This window comes from Schistocerca americana, unplaced genomic scaffold (assembly GCF_021461395.2).
Source record: "Schistocerca americana isolate TAMUIC-IGC-003095 unplaced genomic scaffold, iqSchAmer2.1 HiC_scaffold_45, whole genome shotgun sequence".
Taxonomy (NCBI): Eukaryota; Metazoa; Arthropoda; class Insecta; order Orthoptera; family Acrididae; genus Schistocerca; species Schistocerca americana.
In genome coordinates this window covers 2,101,922-2,128,706 of record NW_025726181.1, presented here as the reverse complement: position 1 = coordinate 2,128,706, position 26,785 = coordinate 2,101,922, and the positions used below count along the sequence as shown (strand labels likewise).

Here is a 26,785-nt window from a genome sequence, read left to right as displayed (position 1 = left end):
TTACCTGATTGTTGGTAGTTCCTATTGTACGGACCTCTATCAAAATTTCTGTGATTTTGATCCCTAAAGTGTTCTCTATTTTGTTGATTATTAATGTGAAAATGTTGTTCTTGTTTTGGATAAAATTTATGGTCCTTCTTTTCAAAATTGTTATATCCCCCTGAATTTTGACTGACGCCATGATAATTGTTTTGTTCCCTTTTTTGAAAGTTGTCATTTCCCCAATTTTGACCATTACCTTTCTGAGTAAACCCATCAGGACAATGAACTAAACTCAACTGCATTGCTGATGGCAATCTTCTCTTTAAGGTATCAATTTTGATCAAGTCATCCAAAGGTTTTGTTAAATGAAAAAGTTTTTGAAGTTCACTTTTGGAAAATTGTTTCATGCTCCCATCTGATTCTCTATAGTTTCGCCCATTCAAAAATTCACTTTTGATTCTAGTTTGTTTAAGATCATCCCAAAATTTTTCCAGAGTTACAATCTGGTTTGCCCAAGTCAAAGCTTCCCCTTCTAAGAATTTTTTCACAAATTTAATTTTTATTTCATCTGGTGAGTGAGGTAAAAAACAATCCTTACAATACAGCATAAAATCAACGGGATGTAAGGGTCCATCTACCGAAAAGTGCTTCAGTGGAATATTAGATACAAGATTACATGTGTTGACATTGTAATTTTTGCTTTGAAATTCAATGTTAAAACTTTCAATTTTTTCGCTAAGTTCTTTGACAGATTTTTTTGTTTTCTAAATCATTGCATTCTACTTTTTCTTCTAGAGTAACCAAACGATTGTCAAAGTTTTTGTATTCTCATCCAAATTTTTAATATCCCCTTTTATCTCATTAAAATACATTAAATTTCGTTCCCTATCTACCAGTAACTCATTTTTTACAGTATTAATTTCACCGCTCAATTTAGCATCAATTTCATTTACTTTTGCTTCCACAGATTCAATTTTTTCCTCAACACTGCCAACCCTGTTCGAAAGCTCACCCACTTGGGTATTGACTGCTTGGACTTGCAACAAAATGTTATCAATTTTTTCATCCCAGTAAGTCTTATTGTCGTCAACTGATTGTTTAATTTCTTCCGTGAAATTTACAAGAAAACTTTTTAAATCAAATTGATCGGTTCTTTCTCTTTGATTTGACCTGTCCTGATGTTCGAAGTCTATTAAATTACTACTTTCTACTTTAGGCACAATACTCTCGAAAAACTCATAAGTCATTGTGAAGAACAAAAATTTATACACAACAATATAAAACAAGATAAAAATATTGTATTAACAAAATACGAGGTTTTCGTGACTTATCTGGAACACTCTTCTACTGTTGCAAAACCACGTTTTCCATCCATGTGATTGTTGACCAAAATTCTTGAAGTATTTTCTTCTGTCGAAAATTATATTTTTTGCCGAAACATTTCTTCTCCAAAACTTTTACTTCCCGATGAACACAAACACTGTAAGACACATTCTGAAGAAACAGGTATTAACACACAAAACTGTTCTTCCTCGTAGCACTGTTGAAAATCTCGTGAACACAATATCCCGGCTACAGTCCCCAGTTGAAATATGGCATCCCGGCTAAGACACAAGTTGAAAATATGATCACTATTTTTTATTTACTTAAATTTGCCATATTTCGTGACAGTACCTTTTCCGTTAGACGTTTGCAAGGCGATATTAGTCTTGGCTTCAGTTGTCTAAGTATGATTCCACAATGCATCGTTGTCGGCTGCAGAAAAGACGTGGTTCAACGTATTTCTCTCATTTTGGTGTTTCAAATACAGTTTCTTCAAATGTAGTTTCTTCTTTTTAGTTAATACAAAAATAATAGTAACATAATTCAAAATTATTTATGACGGCGACCTTCACATTGTTCTTCCGTCAACACACACCAAGACAATAGTCAAAGACGACTCCAACGTCAAAGATATTTTACACAATTCACAAGTTTCCACTTGTAATCAGTCTCTTTGCTATTCTTCGATACATCATAACAGTAGCCACACTTCGCCTCGATTTTGTTGCCTACAGCGCCAGCAGCGCCCCAAGAGGCTGCTGCGTTACACTGTGAATTCGCCGCGATCGTGAAAGAGAATAGTGGTTGTTTATTTCGATTTATACAATGGCTTTTACTGGCGGGAGCGTTTGTAGCGCAATAAATTGCACTAACAACAGGAAGAAGACACCACAGCTGTCTTTTTTTAGGTTTCCTAAGGATCCTGAGAGGTATATACCATCATGTTACTAAACTGTATCGTCAGGATTCACTTGCAAACTATATGTGTATAAATGATGAATGTTTCGTTTTAGGAGCAGAAAATGGCTTGTTAATAGCAGGCGAGAAGGCCTCATTAAGAAAGAACCAGTGTACCTGTATAATAATATTAGGTTTTGTTCGCCACATTCCGAACAAAACCAGTTCATGAACGCAGACAACAACAGACTCGTGTGGAATGCAGTACCCACACTGTTTGACATTCCAAATAAGCCACCTCAGCTGACGATGAAGAGGAAACTGCCACAAAGATTCGACAGTCAATCTAAAGCAGTAAAACAGTCCTATGACACAGAAGCAGCCGGTTCAACTCTGCATGTATCAGTGCCAGATTCGTGTGAATCGTCAACACAGACTTGCTTTGACGATGAAGTGGTTAGATTAAGTGCAGCTGTTCGTGTCCTACAAAAGCGTGTGAAGTGTCAGAATGTGCAAATCGCTAGACTTTGAGCGAAACTATTACGGGACAAGGAAAGTGCCTACAGACAGCGACAGAAACTGTATCAGAAGGAGCAAGTGAACAAGGACAAACGAATGTTAAAGACTGTAGGATCCCGATATTTAAAAAAAGTGCCCTTGACTTGTTGGTAAGCCAGATTACCATGCCATTGAGAGAAAAACGTGCTGCAAGATGGAAAGACGAAAATAATCTGTTTCCTCTAAATTTATTATATTACAGCACTCAGGCATACAGGTTTTTGTCAGAATGTTTTATGCTTCCATCAGTGCGTACATTACAAAGGTATGTGAAAGGCATACAAATAAAATGTGGGATAAGTGACTATATATTCCATCTTTTAAAGCAAAAGGTGCAACATTTTTCTTATATTGATAAACTTGTGAATATGTCATTGGATGAAATGTCTCTAATGGCAAATTTGACATATGAGGCACAGCTAAAATTGCGAACAGTGTGTTGGTGATAATGATTAGTGGCATTTTTTCATGTTTCAAACAACCATTGCTGTACTGTTTTTGTAAAGGAACAGTGGGAGCTATGCATTTGACTGCTATATTTTATGAAGTACTCAAGAGACTTAAGGAAATTGGCTTGGTTGTAAAGACCTGTGTGACTGATCAGGGTTCAAATTTTGTGGGCTGTAGAAAGAGACTGGGAATTACACAAGACAATCCAAGTTTGGTATATGAGGAGCAGAAGATCTATTTCTTCTATGATACCCCACGTTTGTTTAAGAGCATCAGAAACAACCTATTTAGGTATGGCATAATTCATACATCAAATGATGGTTTGGTTGGTACTGCTTCTTGGAAGGACATTTCTCAGCTCTATTCAAATGACTTGCACAGGAAATACAAGTTAGCTCCGAAGCTGACTAAAAAAGCTGTCAAACTGCCAGCTTTTTCAAAAATGAAAGTGGGTACTGCAGTTCGTGTGTTAAGCCACACAGTGGCAGCTGGTATTGACACACTTGTATTTTGTGGTAGTATGCCATTATCTGCAACTGGCACTTCAGACTTTTGTCAGAAAGTTAATGACATTTTTGATTTCTTTAATACATACAGTGTGAAAGGGCCTGTGCATCTAAGGAACTGTATTAGGAGTGATTCAGAGCATCTGGATGTTCTACATGTGATGAAGCCATGGATTCACTCTTGGAAATTTGTAGGCTCTGATGGAAAAGATTACTCCCTGAGGATAAAATGTGTAAAGGGGCTTCTAAGCAATATATGTGCTTTGGAAATGCTTGCTGCCGAGGTACTGACTGGGACAAAATTGTACTTATTCTCACGTAAAATTAACCAAGACACATTGGAAAACTTTTTTTCAACTATGAGGCAGAGAGGTGGTTTTTGCAGCAACCCATTTCCAAGGCAGTTTTGTGCTGCATTTAACAACTGTACACTAAGCAAACTGATAAATTCTTCTAATGTGGCAAGCAGTAATTGTGAAGGAATTGACTGGGGTCAGGCAATACTGGACATGAAATCTGCTCAAACATTAAAGGTCTCTCAGTTGTTATGCAGTAGTGATACAAGTTCTGCAACAAAGCTACCAAATGTGGAAGTTCCAGCAGACCTTGAAGAACAAAACAGTATGAGATATGTGTTTGGTTACATATTGAAGAAACTTTTTTCTTTACATAATTGTGTCAAGTGCAGGAATCTACTTGTAGACAACAGCCAGGACTTAGATGCAAATGACAAATTTTATTGCCATTTCAAAAGTTACGAAGACAATTTTGAAGCTTGGTTATTTGCAGTGAAAATATTTGTTTATTTTTGAGGGATTGTGAAAATCAGATGGCATCAGTTTTTGATGAACATTCTCACAAGAAAAACTGTGGTGAATTATATGTAAACTTGTTGCTGGCTGTCCCAAGTTTTCCCCCTGGATGTTGTGAAGAAACTAAGCTGCTGTTAATCAAGATATTTGTTAAAGTGAGACTTGTTTACCGGCTCAAATATTGGAATCAAGACTTAGTTTCTAACAACAAGAAAGCAAATAAGATACTGAAGTAGTTGGCTCATTTGGGCTGCTGATTTCTTTGGTATGTATTTCGTTCACTTCTGTTGTTAGTCACCTAATTTTCCTTGCTTCTTTCGTGTGATGACATTATTTTGTCAGCACCTTGTGCACTGACTGATTGATTGAAAATTATTCAAATATTTGGTTTTTCTTGAAATGTAGTGTAATCAGCTCATTATAATGTTTTTAGCATATTTCTCCCACTATTTTGCAGTTGCTTGTCTCACTTAGAATAATATAAAGATGAAGGTCGTACTTGTGGCAACGGGCGAAAATGACAAACGCAGTAGGCCTACAGTACGATAAATGAGCTGTCGGTCGTTTTTGCATGTAGAGGTACATGTATGTGCTTCCTACATGTGAATCTGTGTGTTTATAATCTTTTGATATCAACGTGGTAAGCTGCAATTCTGTCCAATGTCAAAAGTGTTTCTTCACGAATGTGTTGTAGCTTGCCACTCTATTCATGATTTTTGTCCTTACTTGCGCTTTTTTTAGAATCGTTTTTAGTAACATATATGCCTTCTGGTACCACACAAACCCTTGGAGCCAAGAAAATAACTCAAATAATTCGGAAATGAAGAAGGAAATGGATGCAAACAAACATTATGCTTACGACGCGTCTGACGTTCACCTTACCTGCCACTTGGAGCGCTAGTGTCGCTCCATCTGTCAAACGGCAACAATTTTTACAGCAGTGAGTGTCGCGACTGTTATATTAGACTGTGGATACATTTTCTAATAGTAATCAATATGCTTTTACTCTCAAAAACAGAAGTAAATTAACATATAATAAGACAAATTATAATAAATTCTGACAAAAATATAAGAAAACATTTACAATTCGGTATCGACAAATACGGTAAAAAAATAACATCTCCCAGATCCATTACAAGGTCTTGGTAGCATAACTATGACTGTGTAGCTAATATCTAAACCCCAGAAAGCACCAAGCTGGTATTCCGAAGGGGGTGTGGAATCTGAGAAACAACCAGTATTCAAGAATATTGCTATCAAAAAGATGTTTTTGGGAGTTAATTTGACAAACTTAACCACGATAGCCTCATGATACTTATTCAAGAAACTGGACTAAGCAATAAATGCTTGTGTGTGAAAAAATAAACGTGTTTGGAGTCCAGTGAACAACATGAGCCATAGGTAGCCTATATGAAATGTGATGTGATATGGCATCTAGGATATTTCGTTTGTTTCAGTGAAATATTTTGAGTGTGTGTTTTGATCATAATATGAAGTTTATTTTTTGTGGCTGGTAGCTTAGACTGTATTGTTTGCTAGGTGTACTTTAAGTCTAGGCCTACTGGAGATGGTGTTCGACTGGGGGAATGCTTGTGGCATACAAGATGTATATATGTGTTCATTTACATTGACAGGCTGATCTGTAGACTGGTGTAAACATATATCTAGGATAGGTTGGGTTGGTAGGTCATTCCATAGATACATTTAAGTACCTATGTGAGGCTCCATTTTCGAATTGGGGTCTGGTATTTTCAAGTTTTTAATATATTTGAAGGACTAATAGAAAGAACATCCTGGGCCCAAAACTACCTTTTCTCACAGAGATCCTGTTAGTCCCTAGCATTTTATTTCGCTAACATTTACGTGTTATTAGTTAGGTGAGCAGTTGATCAGTTCTGTGTCTTATATCTCCACCACGTTAAGGGTGTTGTCGTTCATAAGCTTGGTATCACATTTTTAACTAATCCTGTTTTTGGCATTTCAAAGATTGATTTGGACACAACAGTTCATAACCAGTTCTTTGTCTTGCCTTTCTCCAACCAGTCAGTTATAGAGAGGTCTGTGGTTTAACATGAACCCTAAAAACAGTGCAGTTTTTATATTAACAGATTGTTGCCAGAGGTTAAAGAGTGATAAATGACAGAAGAAAGGGGTTGTGACATTTTGAAAACTTAAAGTAAGTGCAATTTTAGGGTATGCCTTCTTGGTCACTGTCCACGTTCTCAGACTAACATGTAAAAATCATTTTATGTACTGTGATATCATGTCTTAGAGTTCAAGTTTGTTGTCTAGATAACAATAGGGGGAACAATCTTACACGTGAGGTGACATCAGTGCAAGAATCCAAATATTAAACAATGAAGTTATTAAGGAATTGTTTTATAAAGAAACAGTATGGCTGGTCACTACTGATAGTCAAGTAAGCAAGATCCCAGGAGGCCCTACTGCTGATTAACACTTTTAAAAGTGAAACACTAATCTTATTTTTCAGAACTATTCATTCTTGTCCTCACATCCTGTCTGTCTGCGTGAGGTAGGAACTAAGTTAAGGGGCCATTGGAAGTGTTCTATTCCACCTGTCTCCTTTGACCCATGACATAATGGTGTTGTGTGTGTGTTTTTGAATTGGTTTGTGTTTGTTGAGTTTAACATGTGATATTGGGTTCATTATCACTATGGTAACATGGGTTTATTTGAGTCTGGGTAGCCAGTGCTGCAATGTGGATTTGGAAATCTTCATTTTTCAGTGATGGTTTTTTTATGTGTGTGGCATTTTGTTAGGTTTGATTAGTTTTGTGTGTGTGTGTGTGTGTGTGTGTGTGTGTGTGTGTGTGTGTGTACGTGTACTGGTAGCGGCGGTCAACCTAGGTGATTTTGTTGCATGCTTTTGTTGGTAATAAACTTTTATTTTGGTTTTAATCTGTAGTAATTCTGATGTTCTGTCTGTTTTACATTTATCGTACTTTGGTTGGTTTTAATTGATCTTGTGTATATACAGGTTTTTGCGTTTTCGAGTTGTTGAAGGTTTTGGTTTTTGTGGTGTTTTTTGAGTTATGTTGGTGTGTGAAGTTTTCATTGTTTTCATTATTATTATTATTATTATTATTGCTGGTAGGTATTGAGAGCTGCATTTGAGCTACATAGGTCAAGGGAAATGTCTGATTCCACTCTTCAGGTTGTAGCTATTGGTTCCTTGGTATCTGGGCTTCCTTTCAGCTGTATTGGTTCCTTGCTATCTGGGCTTCCTTTCAGCTGTAGAGGTCGAGGGAAACATCTGATTCTGCTTTTCGTGGCACTTAGGCAGTCTAGGGAGTACATGCGCTGATCATGAGAAAAGTACCTATTTTTGAAGGAAACACGTATTTCTGAAGATATAAGCATATATATGCGCTGAATGCCAAAAATTTTTTTATTTCAAAACTTGAGTGTTACAGTCATATCTGACGCGCTCTTCACCAAAAAAGTACTTATTTTTCATTTGGCTGCAAAGAAAAAATCAGTTAACTGTCTCAAAAAATTTTTTTGTATCAAAAATGACATATTGCATATGTATGCACGGAATTTAATTTTTTTTTTTTTTTCTCCTCTCTCTCTCTCTCTCTCTCTCTCTCTCTCTCTCTCTCTCTCTCTTCTAGAAAGGTGGAATTAATAACAAAATTGTGGAATGGGTTTTCCCCAAAACGTTGACACCAGAGAAATTCCGCCAGGTAGTTATTCAGCATAGCACAGTGAGTTCTGAAAGGCCTTATAGGATTTTTTTCTTTAGCTTTTTGCTAGACTGACTCCATGTGATTTGTGGTTGCGTTTGTAAAGGGATCGAGAAAATAGAAACAGTGAAAGTAATCTTACTTCAATGATAAAATGAAACTACAGAACAACCGCGGGAAATAGGGGGTCTAGCGCAAGGACAACCTAATTTTAACAATACAAAACATCACATCACATCACCCCTAAAAAAGTCTCACCCTACGACATAATGCTACAGCCACAAAGCCAGCAGGAATCGTACAGTTCACTCGACCTATATAGCTCAAACCAAGCCCACAATACCAAAAAACCAACATCTGCAATAACGAAAATGGCACTTACGCAGTTTAGGGGGTACATGCGCTGATCATGAGAAAAATACCTATTTTTGAAGCAAACACATATTCTTAAGATATAATCATATATATGCACGGAATACCAAAAAAGTACTTATTTTCATATGGAGGGGGGGGGGGGGGGGGGGAAGATTAATTAACTGTCTGCTTTCACCAGCTTATTCATGTTGCTATGCCAATATGCTGCAGACATTTTAATATATTTCTTCACAGAGTTCTTTAGCCATAGGTAATGCTGACAGTTTCATACATCCTTACCATGATAGCTATTGTTGGCTTTGCATATTGTTGCATATGGTATTTGTCCCTGTTGCTCACAGTTATGCATCTTGATAAGTGCGCCCAACAACCTATATTTTTCTGTTGAGGCTGTCCGTCTTGAAGTATCGTATATTACTGCGTGTGCCAAAATGGCGAGAAATTTTCCAGATTTGAGCAATTTGGTAATGGAAGATTTATACCATGTTATGGAGAACACCCGAAGCTCAATACAATGGGCTAGGCAACAAGGTCTTATGAAGAACGATATGGTGTGTGAAAATAGGTATTGTGTTGGATACAACGAGATGAAGCTGGAGAAAACTACAGGGAAAGATGGCGAAATTTGGAGCTGCTCCATTGGCAGGGACTGTAGAAAGAAATGTTCAGTCAGGAAAATGTCATTTTTTGCTGGTAGTCATTTAGACATTTCTAAAATTGTGCAACTGTCTTACATGTGGGTTTTCGAACTCAGTAGGCAAAAGTTTTTAATAAGGGAGCTCAAAATTGGCAGTGAGCACACTGTGTTCGATTGGTGCCAATTTTGTAGAGATATCTGCCATGAATATTTCTTAATTGAGCCAATAGTTTTGGGCGGCCCTGGCCATACTGTTGAAATAGACGAGAGCTGCTTCGTCAGCACCATCGAAGTCATAGGTGCGAGAGCAATGGGTCTTTGGTGGTTATGACGTTGAGACAAAGCAAAGCTTTATGGTTGCTGTGCCACAACGTGATGCTACCCATTTGCTGCCAATTTTGCAACAGTATGTTTTGCTACTGGAAACACAGCAGTTTCTGATTTGTGGCAACTTACAACACCATAGGTAACTTGGGCTACTTGTCGTTGCAGTGTGTGGCTAATTTCGATGAGTGATTTATGTCCAGCATTTTGATGATGTGATAGGTGAAAGCAGACAGTTGGTATTGATAAAAATCAAAATTTCTGTTATGTAAGCTAGGACTAGTGGGCCAGGGAAAAAAGTAACCAGTCGCTCGGTCATTTCAGAAAAAATTGATATTTGCTGGATGAATTCCCGAATGTTTAATGGGTTTAAAGACATTTTTAAAAAAAATTTATTCTCAACATTTAGAAACAGTGGCTATTTTTTGCTTTTACAGGCATCTGTTTTTATATAAATTATTCAGTACTGAGTTGCCCCAGAAATTTCAAATAAGAATCATTAACTGGACTATAAATTAAAAACCATGATAACCATGCTGAATGTATTCCTTAATATAGGCCCTACTTTTAACGGCTCAAACTTGTTGATTGCAAGCTAAAAAAGCTCATTCTTTAAACTATTTAATTGAATAGATAAAAATTCTACTCGTCAAGCAGCGGCAGAACACATACATAAAAGACAGCTGTAATTAGCAAGCTTTTGGAGCCAGTGGCTCCTTCTTCAGGCAGAAGGGTGGAAGGGGAAGTAATCGAGTGAAGGAGAAAGACTGGAGAGGTCTAGGAAAAGGGGTAGATATTGGTTAAGTCACCCAGAACCGCGGGTCAGAGGAGACTTACCGTACGGGATGAGAAGGAAAGACATTACTTACGGTAAGTCTCCTCTGACCCGCTGTTCTGGGTGACTTTCCCGATATCTACCAATTTTCCTAGACGTCTCCAGTTCTCTTCCTTCGCCCCTCTTCCGTCTTTTATGTGCGAGTTCTGCTGCCACTTGGTGAGTAGATTTTTTATCTACCCTAATTGTATTTTTCCAAAGTAAGAGTAATTTCTCAGCCTTAATATTTATTGTGCTATTTCACTATACAGTATAACTACTTCTTATAGTGAGAAGCTTACACAAAATGTACACTATTTTAAAAAATTGATTTTTTGAATTTTTTCATTCTTTGACCTACAATATCTTTGTAAGGAGAGCAGATAAAAGTCTGAAAATTACACACTTAATGGATCTTCATGATATCAAACTTAAATTGGAAGTAACAAACAGAAAATATTGTGGGGAAGTGTAATCAAAGACTGCAATTTATTGGCAGTACGAAGGAGATTGCCTACACTACGCTTGTCCGTCCTCTTTTAGAATTCTGCTGCGCGGTGTGGGATCCTTGCCACATAGGACTGACAGAGTACATTGAAAAAGTTCAAAGAAGGGCAGCACATTTTGTATTATTGTGAAATATGAGAGAGAGTGTCACAGAAATGATAATGGATTTGGGCTGGACATAATTAAAAGAAAGGCATTTTTTGTTGCAACAGAATCTTCTCATAAAATTCCAATCACCAACTTTCTCCTCTGAATGTGAAAATATTTTGTTGACACTGACCTACATAGGAAGAAACGATCACCACGATAGAATAAGGGAAATCAGAGCTCGAACGGAAAGATATAGGTGTTCCTTCTTTCTGCGCTCTATACGAGATTGGAATAATAGAGAACTGCGAAGGTGGTTCGATGAACCCTCTGCTAGGCACTTAAATGTGATTTGCAGAGTATCCATGTAGATGTAGACAAGCCTGTACAAATCTGTGTGTTGTCATCCCCCTTCCACCAACATCTGTTCACTCACACTTAGTTAATAATGAGCCCTTGAAGTGTGCAGTTGAACAATGGAGTCTCAAAATAATGAGAATAGTTTTTCTAAGTGTTGGTTACTAACCTTGAAAACTCAATAGTGTGTCATTTAATTGCCAAAGTCAGGATAAATTTCTGAAGGACAAAAGCAAACCTTGGCAGTTGATGAATGTATAGTTCTTGCTGACTTTTCTGAAAACTATTCCTTTGTTGTTCAAGTGAAATACAAGGGCACCACTGGGTAAACAAACAGGCCACAGTTTGTCCATTTATGTTCTGTTATAAAGATCCAGATAAACTAGAGTCATAGTTTTTGTGTTGCAAATGATTACTTTGAGCACAAAGCTACAGCAGTGCATGCTTTTCACCTGCAGTTAACAAACTACGTAAAACAGCACGACAGTTCCATAAACAAACTGATGAACTTCTCTGATGGTGCTGCAAGCCAATATAAAAGCAAACAAATATTAATATCTCCTTTCTCAAAGAAAAAAAGACCGTTGGCTCGGTGCAGAATAGCACTTTTTTGCATCATGCCCTGGGAAGAGTGAGTGTGATGGCATAAAGGGTACAACAAAGTGAGCTGTCACAAAAGCTAGTCTGCAACGGACCTATGAGAACCAAATCTGGACACGTCAAGAAATGTTCACATTCTGTATAAAGAATAGGTAAAAGGGATTACGTATGTTTCATTAAATGTGAGGAAATACGAGAACTCTATGCCAATGTCTTGGAGGAAAGATTCAAAACTTGTCAGAAGGTTAAAGGCACCTGATCTTTTCATTGTTTTATACCTTAGTCATACAACTTGCTCAACTGTAAGTTCACATCAACATCCTCTGATAGTGAACGTCATCACTGTGGAAAACTTGTACCACTGACACTTCAAAGTAAGGACATAGTGGCTTGTGTCTATGACGAACAGTGGTGGATTGCCACAGTTGGTAACATTGCTCGTCAAAACCAAGATGTGGATGTTACATTTTACCAGCACCAAGAACCCCGTTTAAAAAATTTGAGAAGGATCAATTCGAGAGGCCCGTTAAAAATCATTAAAGGAGTTGTCTTCTCCCCTGGAATTTATGACTGTGACTAGGCGAACATTTAACCCTGTGCCCAACATGAGTGAAGAAATATCTCTGTTGTTCAATAAACAACATAGTAAAAACAAATAAGTTGAGAACGGGATAATGTAATGAATTGTCTCATTTTTTAAAGAGTTATCCTAGATATTTTTAAATTATGTAATTTATACACTGTTTCCATCAGCCCAGATATTGCAAACAGTAAGAAACATATTTTTGACTCATATTTGAAATTTTTTTGTCCATGGAATCTCAAGGTTGAAATTTATACAGAAGTTTGATATCATAAAGGTCTATTAAATGTGTAATTTTCAGATTTATATCTGGTCCATTAACAAAGATTTGCAGACCAAAGAATGAAAAAATTCAAAACATTTGTTTTTAAAGTGTTTTTAAGTATAAGCTTGTCATAATTGTTTCTCTAAAAAAAAAAAAAAAGGTATCTATACTGAGTAGTGTAATACCACAAAATGTATTAAGGCTAAGAAACTACTCTTTGGAAAGATAATATTAAAAATGGGTTTTTTAAATTTACAACCAACAACTTTGAGACATTAAAAGTGTATTCCCTAATACATTCAGCAGGGTGATCATGGTTTTAATTTATGGTCCAGTGTCTGCTGAAATAAATACCTCTTATATGAAAGGTCTGGCGCAATCCATTACCAAATAATTTAAAAAACCACAGACGCTTATAAAAGTGTAAGAATGCTTGCAGCCTGAAACAAAAATGGCTGCTCTTTCTAAACGATAACCAATAAATGTTTTTAAAAAATATTTTTGAGTCCACCAAACATGAAGGAATTCACCCAGCGAATTCTTTCTACGAGAATGCAGTTGTCTCTCTTTGTAATTTTATTGCTTTCTCAAGTATGTTTCCCTTTGGATACAATTAATTGATAGTTTTATGGTTTGGATGGTGTACGATCTTCCGCAGAATGCTTGTATTTACTTAATAGGCACACGTTTCAAAATCCAAATATTAGATCATTATTTCTCTGAAGGAAACATTTTTTCCTGTTTAACAGGACACTAATGACGGCAGCGGAGAAGCTTGCCGCTGTTCCTGATGTGGATATCGACCCAGAAGGAACATTTAAGTATGTTCTAATACGTGTCTTTGGTCCAGAGGGTCCTGATGGCAAAGAACCGAGCAAATTAGTGGTCAGTAACTGGTAAACTAATATTTGGTCAACTTTGTGATACATTATTATTTGAGAGACAGTCGTTAGCATCATTTTTCAATTTTCTCAGTTGAATTTTTCTTTTGATGTCGGTGACTTCCAATGGGGAATTGTAGCCTAGGGTTGGTTGTTATCTGCATAACATAGTGTTTCAGTGTTTACTGTTAAATTGGAAGGGAGATGGTGGATGGTGATACAACTGAAAACACACAAAAAATTTTCACTGAAACACTGTTGAACTACAGTTATGGCCCTGTGTGCTATGGTATCTTTGTCAGATAGTGTTGACAGAGGACATGAAAAAGCATTCAAAGAAGAGCAACTTATGTTGTTTTATTGCTAAGAAGGGGGAGTGCGCCATGGACATGCAGGGTGTGTACGACCCGGAAGAGCCGGGGAAAAACCCGGGAAATTTTTCATTGTTTTTGTTTTCAGTTAAATTTGTGTAATTTTGATTGGTAAGAACCAATACTCTAACTAAGGATATTTCTGTGTCTCAATACTGCAGCAATAAAACATGAACAAGAGAAAAAACGAAAATAAAACTTAAATTTCAAGGGAAATGCACCATATACAGCAACAAAACAGTGCTCATACAAGTGTCCGCCAACAGTAAAATGCGTCAAAGGCTTTAGGAAGACTGTGCAATGCTTTGTAACAGCAAATTGCCTCTGCTGAGCGTGACGTCACAACTGTTTACATTAAATTCATTTTAACAGTTACGAGCTCGATCATGCACATGCACAGTTGAGTAGTACCTTCTCCCACTTCTGGCTACAGAAATTGTTGGCTGTGTAAGCAGTCGCAGCAAGCAGCTAGATGCTACTGGGAAAAATTTTACTGGAGCGCCCAAGCTGCCAGATTTATACATGCGCAGGAGGTCCAAATCTAGGGAGGGGGGGCAAATTCATATTCTTGAGGGGGGGGGGGGGGGAGGAAACCTTGTTTCACAAAGCGACTCGCATCCAGCGCACGTTAGTTTGTTAGTTTATCGATTATTCATATTACATTGAAACTCATCCCTGTCGGTTTTTGAACATTTTTAACACATTCTAAGTTGATTTTGAATGAATCGTAAGTTGATTTGTGAATGCGTGCGTAGTGTACATGTTTCCTCTGTCAGTGGAATCTGACAGAGCTGAGCGAAGTAAGGCTGAACGGATGAATGCCAACCGCTGTCTGATTGTGTGGTTGATTGTGTTTGCGAATGATGAGCGTTGTTGTAATTACTAGCGGAATCCATAGATTCAGATTACAGGAGTGGAAATAAACGAATAACAGGTAAGAATGATTACGTATTACGTTCTCGGTGTATACAAGAAAATGAAATTTTGACAAAAAATTTTTGGGCAGATCGCTATACTAGTAAGGGCGAGTTGTACAGTCCACAGCTAGCAGCTACTTTAAGTTTCTAGTTCACCTTTATCTCTCCCCAAATTTTTTTATCTTTCATTTTCATTTCAACCTCATGTTACACTTTCCACCTTCTAATACCATGTCACCCTCACAACACCCCCACAAAAAAATGGTCTTTAAATGTGTCTGCTTGTGTCTGTATATGTGGTCTTTAAATATGTCTGCTTGTGTCTGTATATGTGTGGATGGATATGTGTGTGTGCGCGAGTGTATACCCGTCCTTTTTTCCCCCTGAGGTAAGTCTTTCCGCTCCCGGGATATATATATATATAATTTTTTTTAACGTCCTATCTCAAACGCTCGAGGGGATGGCGGGGTATTGCCCCGGTTCGGAAATATTAGAGATCCGGGACCGATGCGCAGAACAGTCTGAATTACAGTTGGGAAGTGTGTAGTCTCCACGTGACCCATTTTTACATTTAGTGTTTTTGCTGTTTCCTCTTCATTTACTGCTCCCACGTCAAATGAAGACAAAACAGATTTCTGTGGCCGGGAGCTATCAAGTGAATTAAAATACATTCACATAATTATGGAAGGCTAAACTGTGTTATTAGTAGCAGATTTTATTTTATTTCCATCTTTCTGACAGTCAAGCGTTAATTGCCTTTTAGAACAATGAAGTTATTTTTGTTGGTTTGCCAAAGTTATTTTCTTTCATTGATCTTTTCCACTAAGGCAGACAATATAATTGAGACAAAGTGTTTAATTCCACACACTGTGTTTGCTGCATTTCAAGTGCACATTTTCAACTTCTAGCACATTTGGCATTACGCCATAATAAAGAACCAAATATGAGACAGGACAGTACTGGTACTCCAAGAAAATTTACATCCCAAAAACCACATAGAAAAGCTTAATAACAGGTCGTGGGATTCTGGACATACAAATTTGCACTTTAAATGTGAACATTTTAGTATGGGTCATGAAATTCTGATTCTCTTGGAGTATCCTCTGATGTCTTGTTTCTTACATAATGTAATATCTTTTATTGTTTCACACGTACGAACATGCGGGCTCCCTACGACATCGTAGCTGCGCTTGCGCAGTGATGCCTGTCATCTGGCGCTCTCTGGCAACTGCAGAAACGAACCTATTTCTAACAGGTCGTGGGAAAATATTTCGAATGGTGGGTTGAAAATCGTTACCATCAAAGTACCATTCTAGCAGTTACACCAGAACTATGTGAGATAATATACGATGAATTTCTTAAATCACAATCAACTCTTTGATGATGAGCCATTTAGATGAATTTTGAGCCTGGAAGATCAGACATTTATGTCGTTATTAAAAATTTTACTGGCACCTTTGTGTGATACATCTTAAATTGTAATACGCGCATAAAACACCAACATTTTATGTGAAAGCTTAGCTTCTCTGGCAGCGTATTAATCTGATAGACCAATATTACATGTGAAGGCTTTGCGTTTCGTTTAGCAACACTATTTACATTAATTTGAACCATTAACTTTTTCTGTTTGTGTGTTCGCGCTACTTAACAGTGATGTTGCTGTTGGTTGACTACATCACGTGTCCTAAGCTCTGAATACCTGCTGTGATCGGCTGGCGAAATCGCATGAAATGAGCTATGACTAACTTACAAAAGCGCATCCCAATCTCAATTTCAATGCTTTGGAAAGTAACATGCGGTGTTTGGTGGAATTCGAGTTCATACTTTCCTAATACAAAAATATGCAGCATACATGTTGCTGCACATCAAAGATCTTTCCAAAATGCGTGTTTTCTTTTTTTTTTTCCCTAAAGCACCAGGAAATTCTACGCCCGTGTATAAAACCATAATCAAAGGACTTATAAGTTATACAGTTCCAAGAGAAAATATACCGTCAGTTAACAGGGAAAAAGTATGTTTTCACTTGGGAGAAAGTGTATTTTTGACTGAGAAATCTGGGAATTTTTTTTCCTTGTCCGCGTATACCCTGACATGATATACAAGTTGGGGTGACAGTCATTAAAACAAAGGTGTTTTTTGTTATGATGAGATGTTTTCAGGAAATTTCTTCTGAATGGCAAAATATTTTGTTGGCACCCACCTACATAGGGAGAAATTATTATCGTGATAAAGTAAGAGAAATCAGAGCTCCCACAGAAAGATTTAAATGATATTTTTCCCCAGTGCTGTTGAAGAGTGGAATGTTACAGAAATAGTCTGAAGGCTTTTCGATGAATCCTCTGCCGCACACTTAAGGATACAGGATACTTATAAATGGTGGTAAAATCAAAATTTTTTAAATGACTTTATTAAATTCTATAGTCTTTCCTGATTACATTGATATATACACTGTAGGGTTTGAAATGAAAAAAGACCTATACATACCAAATTTTAAAGTTACGGTCATGTACGAGGTGCGACAATAAAGTAATGAGACTGATTTTCTTTGCAAGGTGTGGCACCCCTGCAGGCTTGCGTAGGCACAATATCTGTGACCTTGGTCTATAAGCCGCTTCTAGTCCAAGCGGCATGTTGAAGCAACTGCTCAGTCACGAGTTGTGCTGTAATAAGTTAACACGTGTTAGTGTCTCTCATCACAGAAATGGAACTGCATAATATTGCGCAACAGTATGCCATTTCTTTTTGCGTTAAATTGAGTGAAAACGCGACAACTTACGGTAAGCTTAAGAAGGCTTTTGGAGAGGAGGTTATGTCAAAAGCTCAAGTTTTTGATTGGCATAAAATGTTTAGTGAAGGCAGAACAAATGTTGAAGATGAAGGCTGCAGTGGACGACTGTCAACCTCACGGACGGATGCATGAACTCGTAAAATCTGATAGAAGTTTATCCATGAAAATGATTGCAGGAGAACTGCACATCAATCGAGGAACGGTTCGTCTAATAATAACGTTGCTGATGATTGGATTCTGCATCACGATAATGCACTATCCCATACTGCTCTGTCAGTACAGTAATTTTTTACCTCAAAACAAATTTCGGTACTACCAGAGCCACCTTATTCACCAAATATTGCTCCGTGCAACTTTTTTCTCTGTGAAAGAGTCAAAATGGCGGTCAAGGACACCATTTTCAAATAACACAAGATGTCCCGAGAGCTGTGACTAAGGTCTTGGAGGATATTACAGAAGATTAGTTCCAGAAATGTTACCATCAATGGCAGAAGTGCTAAAGAAAGTGTGTGCAATCAGAAGGGAACTTTGAAGGAGACAACACGAAAATTGACTAAAACTGTAAGCAACATTTTTTTTCACATCAGTGTCATTACTTTACATTCGCACCTTGTATACTGCCATGCCCCCTTTATTTCTGTTACAGAAACCAGTATTATTTTGAAAAGAACTGTGCACTTTCTTTCTGTTTCCAGCGATTATATGTATGATACATTGTGTATGTTGGTAACAGTGCAGGTTTCTAGCGTCTGTAAATGATTATCTTTGCAAGTATTTACTTTTGTGTTCTGAAGCAGTTTGTTCACATGTTAATAAACGTTTGTTTCCCAAGTGCTACATATATTTGTGGAAATACATATTTTTTAGTGTGCCACACATCAAGAAATTCAATAAAAGGAAATTCTGTGGTAACCAGTTGACAAACAAAACAAGCCACACTGTTGAAAGTAACCTACGTGTCAGTTCTTCAGTGAAGAAATTCACATGTGGCACGCCTCCTGGTGATTCAAATTTTTGTGTTAAAAATGACGCTGTTTGTAGTGGATTTGTTGTTGTTGGTGTGGGTATCTTATCTTCTTTGATAAAGGAAGTGGAAAAATGTAAACAATGTGATGGTGTAGGCTGTCTGGAACTAACTGAACAACAAAGTAGCAGGAAGGGTTTAGCGCCAAAATTAGTTGGTCTGTGTAGATCCAGTAATAAATCTACCTCGAAAATGACTTCGAACATTGTGCATAATTCATATGATGTGAATTTGAAGTTAGTGTACGCAATGCGTGCAATAGGAAAAGGAAAAAAAGGCTGCACAAACGTTCTGTCATTTGATTGATCTTCCTCCTCCCAGTAGGTTCAGCAAGTACATAAGAATACTTTTAGGTGCCTTGACGGTTGTGTCTAAAGCATCTATGAAATGTGCAGTAGAAAAAACTGTTAATATTAGTGAAACAAGGGACATTGCTGTTGCACTTGATGGGACATGGCAACATCGAGGACATCATTCCTTGAATGGTGTTTTAAGTGCTACTTCTGTGGAGAATGGAAAAGTTTTTGATGTTGAGTGCTTATCTAATTATTGCCACACCTGCCATAGTAACACTGAAGGACATATTGAACATCAGTGTTATAATAATTATGATGGTTACAGTAGAGGTATGGAGAGTGATGGAGCTCTAAAATTATTTCAGAGGTCAGTGCCCGTTCATAACCTTAGATATACAAAGTACCTAGGTGATGGGGAATCTAAAGCTTTCAATAAAATTAATGAGTTCAATGTTTATGGTGATAGCTTCGTAACAAAACTGGAGTGTTGTGGACATGTGCAAAAGAGGATGGGTGCTAGATTGAGGAAGCTAAGAAGAGAAATGAAAGGAAAATTGCTATCTGATGGAAAATCACTGTCTGGCTGAGACAGATTGACAGAAACTGAAATAGACCTCCTTCAGAGGTATTAAGGACTGGCCATTAGACAAACTGCACCTCTGAATGATGATACAGCAATGAGGAAAGCTGTATGGGCCACCTACTTTCATAAGTTGTCCACAGATGACCACACTGTTCATGGACTTTGCCCTAAAGTAGTAGATTCTTAGGTGTGCTTACCAAAAAGCAAAAGAAAGTGGTCAAATATACTATCAAAATATCATAAGCATTATCTTCTTGAGCCTGTTATGAATGAAATAAAACCAATTTTTAGAGACCTGAGTGGACCCTGTTTTGCTTAGTACCACATTTACTCAAATCTAAGACGCACCTGAAAAATGAGACTCGAAATCCAGGAAAAAAAATTTTCCCGAATCTAAGCCGCACAGAAATTTGAGACTTGAAATTCAAGGGGAGAGAAAAGTTTTAGGCCGCACCTCCAAATCGAAACAAAGTTGGTCCATTGTAATATGAGACACAATTTAGGTCAAATGAATGACGATACAGCTACAGTAGTTTGGTTCGAGTCGTAAGCTCAGTAGTTAAGCTTTACCAGGTAGCCATTACTATGCGTCAGGCGCTCCGTCCGTATTATACGGGTACCCTTCCTCTTTCGCGTACTTCGTTAGCGAAACAATGGCAAGAGACTGCTATTTACTGTTACCTACACTCCTGCTTTCTTTGAGAATGATCAACAAGAACCAAATAATAGACAGCGTACAATAGAAGATATTCTGAACGGGAGTTTAGCGAAAATTTTTCTCCGTTTGAAAATCTTTGCAGGCACCTCGTTAGTACATTACATTCTGCACTGAAATTAGTCATCTTAGATTTAAAAATCTAGTCAATTGCCGTGCTTCATTTCTGACTGTATCACTATTAGGCATAAGAAAAATACAGATATAAATATGGGATGATATCTATATTTTTCCGTGTTTGCTGTTGTCTCACTCTAGTTTCGTAGTTTATTAGGCAGACAGGATTTAAATGAGTTAGCAGCAAACACGAAAGAATACATGCCAAAATGTTTATATTCTAATTATTCTAATGTGAAGAGAATACTGCATGCTATTCACAATTCATAAAAGTTCCTATAAGGAACCATCTCTTCTCACAGTTAGGAAAAAATTCAGAACGTAGAGTTGGCCATATTGACAAACATCCCAAACAGTCTTGCCAGTCGGATTTTCGTAGTGCATTGAAATGCTGCTACATTCAAAGGTGCACAATACGGAATTTGTATTTACTTCGTTGGATAATGTATGAAAATGCAGTGGTCGAAACTCGAGGCGGAGGAAAAACTTGTCTGCCACCCCTTTTTCTTTTTCTTTTTTTTTTTTTTTTAATACACTCATGCAGAGGGTTTGGCGCCAGTATTTATCTTTGTGCCTGCAAAGCATGGCTGTGTAGCGCTACATATATTCGACAGCAGAAGTTAGTTGTGGCGGCACCTACCAACATTTTCCAGAACTTCCGCTTACTTTGCACTCAATTCTAAGCCGCAGGCGGTTTTTTGGATTACAAAAACTGGAAAATAAGTGCGGCTCAGATTCGAGTAAATACGGTAAATGTCTTCATGGGGGCACTCAGAATACAAATGAAAGTTTCAACCATTCCATACGGGAAAGATTACTCAAGAATGTTTTTGTAGGAATAAATACATTAATAGTTGGTGTACTAGATGGTGTGCTATGTTTCAATGATGGAGTGATAGGAAGGTAGGAAGTCCTGAGAAATTTAGGCATAAAATGTGGCTCTAATATGAAAGATCAATTTCTTCTGTGTGACAGACAACGGGTGCATGAAGCTGAAAGATTCGCTCTTCAAGTTACCAAAGAAGCAAGAAGTGCTAAAAGGAATGCCAAGAGGAAGCTTGAAGATTAAGAAAGGCTGCAGGATGTAGACTATGCTTCAGGAATTTTCTGAGGCACAGTTTAATTGGACTCATATGTTCATTCGCAATTTCCCGCAAGTTGTTTTCTTCAGAATTCAGGTACAAATATTTCCTAAAGTTTATAAAGCATTGCTCTCATTTTTTCTGTAACTTTCGGTAGTCCATACTTATGTAGTAGACCTAAGCTTTATTGCAGAATCAGCTAAATCATAGAAAAAATAACATTTTTATTAGGAAAAAATTGTAAATATTAAATGTAAGATGTGATACTTTTTTAACCTTGTAATATACGTAATAGGTGGAATTAAATAGGTCTAGTACCTCAGCCATGTCATGCATGTCTTTTAAAAATTTGGTCTCCTTCAAATGTATAACATTGGATTAAATGGTACCTCAGTTTGAGGAAGAATTTCCTTGTTACTTTTTTTAAATAACTCTAAGCAGGTTCAAAAATATTCAAAATACTTCTAATTTGTTTAGAAAGTGTGCTCTATTACCTGATATCAACAAAAAAATCTTAAAACATATACATTATAAACAGTGCCTGAAAGAAATAGGTGTTGATTGTTACATAATATTGAGCTGGAAAAATGCCGTGTATCCTTAAGTGTGAACTGCCAGATAGCTGTGTAGATTTACACGAGAAATATCGTCTGGTTTGCACTGATGATGTAATGATGTGAGGGGGCTGAATGCATTTTTTTTTCCAAATTTAATGTGCCATTATCAACAGAATGATTGCACGCAGATCATTATATTGGCGTGTGAGGTTTTGGGATTGACATTTATTTTTTTTATCGCGTATCTTGAGACTTTGAGCCAAAGCTCATGGGACGAGGTGGTACCTAGTTTACAGAAAGCTGAATATAAAATTTATAAACAAAAAATTACAGAATTAATAAAATATGAAATTAAGAGAAATTAGGATAAATTACATGTTGCATAGAGAAGGTCTCATGTATTGTGAGGGTCTCCTGTGCGGAATTCTAGCATACCACAAGGTAACCTTTGTGTGTGGATTTGAATACTTAGGTGTATCACTCTTTTTTTCTGCCGTGCTGGGAAATTTGGAAAAAAAAAACCTGGAGAAATCTTGTTTTTTGTCTCAGTAGATGAAACAGTTTGTTTACTGGGATTTCCTGCATCGTCGCTGGCTGGGTACAGCTTAATACATGCACCGCTTCCCTACTCCCTCATTCTTACTGCTTCTCCACTTCCTACCACTCCCCTCAGCTTGCAGTCAGTGCTGCCACCACTTCTTGCCACTAGCCTAGTAGCTGCCGATGGGAGGCGTGAGGGGTGGTTGGTTTTGATATGATTCTTGGAGATTGTTGACCAAGTGGCTGGAGACAACGGTCATATGTGCACGAGTTGTGTCTGAGTGATTGTGTGAATATGTGTGTGTGTGTGTGTGTGTTATTTTCCAAGAAAGGCTATGGCCAAAAATTTAGTTGTGAGAGTGTGATTGTCTTTTCTACGTGTCTGTCCATGGTTCAGTGATCATCTTTACGGTGAGTTGCTACCTATCTTCATTAGCATTAATTCTCAGAGTATTTGCACAAATTGATGGATTTATCACCACCATCTCATTTCGTCAACATAATGTCAGTGACTTGTGTAAAGCTGCCCACATGAATGGACTTCCATGATGGGCCAAAACCACAGGCCATTTCTGTGGGTCTCTCTAACGGATTGGGTCTGCCGATTTGAAGCCCATCGTTTCCCAATAATGTGCAAGCCCTGCCCATCGGATCTAGTCTCGCCGATCTGTTCCCAGGCCGGCTCTGTTTGTGTGTGGTATAATGCAGTGGGTTTTCGTGATTTATCCGAGGACTCAGGACAGTGGTGCTCCTCGGCAGGCCAGAGGCCACGGGCGATGGATTTCATGAATTGTGATTTTCTCACTGCAAGTACATTGTGCGGTACATTGTTTTATAAACATTTTATTTATTGTAGTACATTTTGGGGCTTAGAAAATAATTTATTCAGGATGTACATATCTTTTTTTTTTTTTTTTTTTTTTTTTTTTTACAAACATTCAGTACGCGAAACATGAGTGACCCGGCAGACATCAATACAATAATCGAATTCGTGCCATACCTGTCCCAGCATGGCATCGTCGATTGTGATATTTGTTTCTCGTATTCTCTCCCAGAGCTCCGCTACATCACGTGGTAGAGACCATACATACACCGGATCTTAAATGTGTCCCCACAGAAAAAAAGTCACACGGAGGAGGTCTGGTGATCAGGGAGGCCATTTCATGAAACAGCTGTTCCCTTCTGCAGCACGGCCAGTTCATCGATGCGGCAGCTCTGTATTCAGGTACCCACAAACTTCACGATGAAAATGGGGTGGAGCCCCATCCTGCTGAAAGATGAACGGAGAGCCCAATTGCATCTGAGGCATCAGCCATTGCTGCAACATATCCGAGTAGGAACATCCAGTGACAGTTCTCTTGGCGAAGAAGAATGGCCCGTACAGTTTTCGACACGACAAAGCACAAAAAACATTTACATTTAGCGAATCACACCCAAATTCAATGCATTCGTGTGGATGCTTTGCACCCCAGATTCGACAATTATGCCTGTATACTTTCCCATTAGTGTGAAAAGTGGCTTCATTGCTAAAACTTAAGCGATCAAAAATTCCATCCCCGTCGTTATTCAATTGTTGCAACTGTGAACAAAACTCAAAACACTTGTCTTTGTCGTTGTTATTGACCTTCTACCCTAGCTCCAATTCGAATGGTTTCATAGACAACTTCTGTCGCATGACTTGCCACAGTCAGTGGAGCCATTTCGAGTTCATGGGATGCACGACGCACCGATTTGTTTGGACTCCTTATGAATGTCTCTCGTATGCAATCCAAATTCACTTCACTCACACTGGGATGTCTGCTTCTCTGTGCTGGGCACAAGCAACCCGTCATAATAAATTTGTTGTGCCTTCCTTATTGGTGGTTTCTTACCGTACTTTGTTCTAAACATCCATTGAACAGCTGTAGCACACACTTTTTTTGTCGAACTCCAACACGCAGAAAGCTCGCTCCGCACCTGAACTTGCCATGTTTAAGACTGGTGCTATCGGCAAATCACCAAAGTATGCTGTGGTGGTATACATGAAAAAGAACTTTCAGGGTTTCTCTTCAAAATGACATATGTGTGATATCTGTGCTATGTTTGGTTCTTGTGCAATAAATAATTGAAAGTGTTCCCAGATGTAATGTACACCCTGTATATTAGAAAGTATGAGCGATAGGTAGAACAACTTGTGGCAGTCACAGGCGGTTTGTATGCTATGTACCTGTATATTTTGGCCTGCCTTATATACTTCTTTCAATAGGCCTGCTTTTTTCTGGGGTTATTTCTGAAATCAGTGTAGGTATTTTAAATCTGTCTTGCGACTCCAAGGAAATGCGTATTTGTGTCACCAAATATGTTTAGTTTTATTGAAATAAAATAACATCAGTGGTCTTCATGGAATATTATATACCATTGTCTTTCTTTCTCCATCTAAAAACTGTTCATTACAAAAGATGCTGACATTAGTACTTAAGATTTTTGCTCATGAGGGGAAGAAATACAGAAGTCCTTACATTTTTTTTGTGAACTTATGTCTTTACTTGCCCTTGAGACCTCGAAATTTGTCAGGGAAAAATGCTAAAACTTGCTGGAAATCAGGGAACGTCACTTGGGGAAACTTGCGGCAACCCTGAATGTTCACAAGCTGGCACTGCAGACCTTGCTGACTGCATTTTTCAGGGATGAGAATATTCTTGCCAAGTGCACAGAATTGCCCCAAACTATAACACCATATGAGATAACAGAGCAAAAGTAAACAAGCTTTTGTGTTTGTGTCCAAGACATAGTGTATAGTGAAGACAGGAGTGTTCATTTTCTGCTTAAGGTGTTGAACATGATACTTCTGAGAGAGCTTTTCATCTATCTTCAGTCTTAAGAATTTAAAATGTCTGTTCGACCAGCTCAGGACAAGACTATTTCTATTTTACAAGAGTTCAGTTGTTGGCAGTGAAGTATTAATCCGTTCTCCAAAAGCCATGTGCTGATGTTGCCGACTACCTTGTCAGCTAGATGATTTACGTTATGTTCAGTGTTTTCCGAGAGAACACATGTCCGAATATACAAAAGCTTTCGTTTGCATTTGCAGTAGGTATGAAAAAAAAAAAAAAAAAAAAAAACAGAAGCTCCTGTTTGTGTTTCCTATAGATAGGGGATATAACAACAGCTCCTTTAAGTTATGTTTTCAGATTATTTTTGATGCCACAATTTCCACTCACGTTGCTACTTTTGTGTTTTCTTCTTGCTTAGTACTCTTGATACATTTTGTTCAAAGTTTGACAATGGTTCCTGCTACTAGGTGCGAGGATACAAGTGAGTTGGCTTCCATTCGGACGTCTACGATGAGACGATGGACAGGGTGAAAGGCCTCGGCGTTGATACCGATATCACTGGTGGTGGCAGAATACAGCACGACCCCAGTGCCAACGTCATCAAAGTGTACAGCTACTCACAGGTGATACCAAAAGCAGTGAGTTGTAGAAATGACAGTATGTGTCATCTTGAGCTGTTATTCAACTTAATTTTTTACTGTGTGACTGGTTTCAGTTGAAGACCATTTTCAGGCACCTGTTGTATATACATCGTGGATACGGGAAAATTTGGGATGAAAAGAATGTTTGAAAATTGTAGTAACAATACAAGCAACACTTACAGAATTTGATTACCAGCAAAAACTATATATATCAAAAGAATACAATGTCAGAAATATAAATTAAATATCCACAAGCATTGTATGTATTGGTACTACAATTTTGAAGTATCCTTTTTGCCTGAATTTTTCCTGTTTCAATGCTGTGGGTACAACAGGTGCTCAAAAATGGTCTTTGACCAAAACTGGTTGCATCGTAAAAAAAAAATTATCAACAGCTTAAAGTGTTACGTGATGTCATTTCTACAATTCGTATAAGCTGCAGACCACAGTTAACAAAAAATATTTTAAGAACAGTGAAGTTTCTGTTCATAGGTTGTGTGCCCTATAATTCAAGTATTTTTAAAGTTTTTAAGAATGTTATACGCCAAGCTCCTCCATGGGAAAGCAGTTTCTGCTTCGGTTACATGGCACAAATTATAGAATACCTTGTTAGATGGTCAGAAGCAAATGTCACCAGATGTTAATACCTGTAAATCATCATCATCATCATGCTTCT

At 37.7% G+C, this 26,785-nt stretch overlaps 1 long non-coding RNA gene across 4 annotated transcripts in view; it reads left to right on the top strand.

Annotated features, from left to right (window-relative positions):
- Nucleotides 1–4,734: 4,734 nt before the first annotated feature.
- The window catches only part of LOC124583211, a 43,798-nt gene continuing 21,747 nt past the window's right edge, over nucleotides 4,735–26,785 (top strand). Inside the window, exons 1-2 of one of the 4 annotated variants that reach the window (XR_006974086.1) lie at nucleotides 4,735–4,793; nucleotides 25,936–26,091. This is a non-coding gene — a long non-coding RNA (uncharacterized LOC124583211). Of the gene's footprint in view, nucleotides 4,794–13,609; nucleotides 13,670–21,593; nucleotides 21,655–25,768; nucleotides 26,092–26,785 lie in introns of those variants that run through there. The other 3 variants (XR_006974087.1, XR_006974085.1, XR_006974084.1) reach the window with 3 other exon arrangements.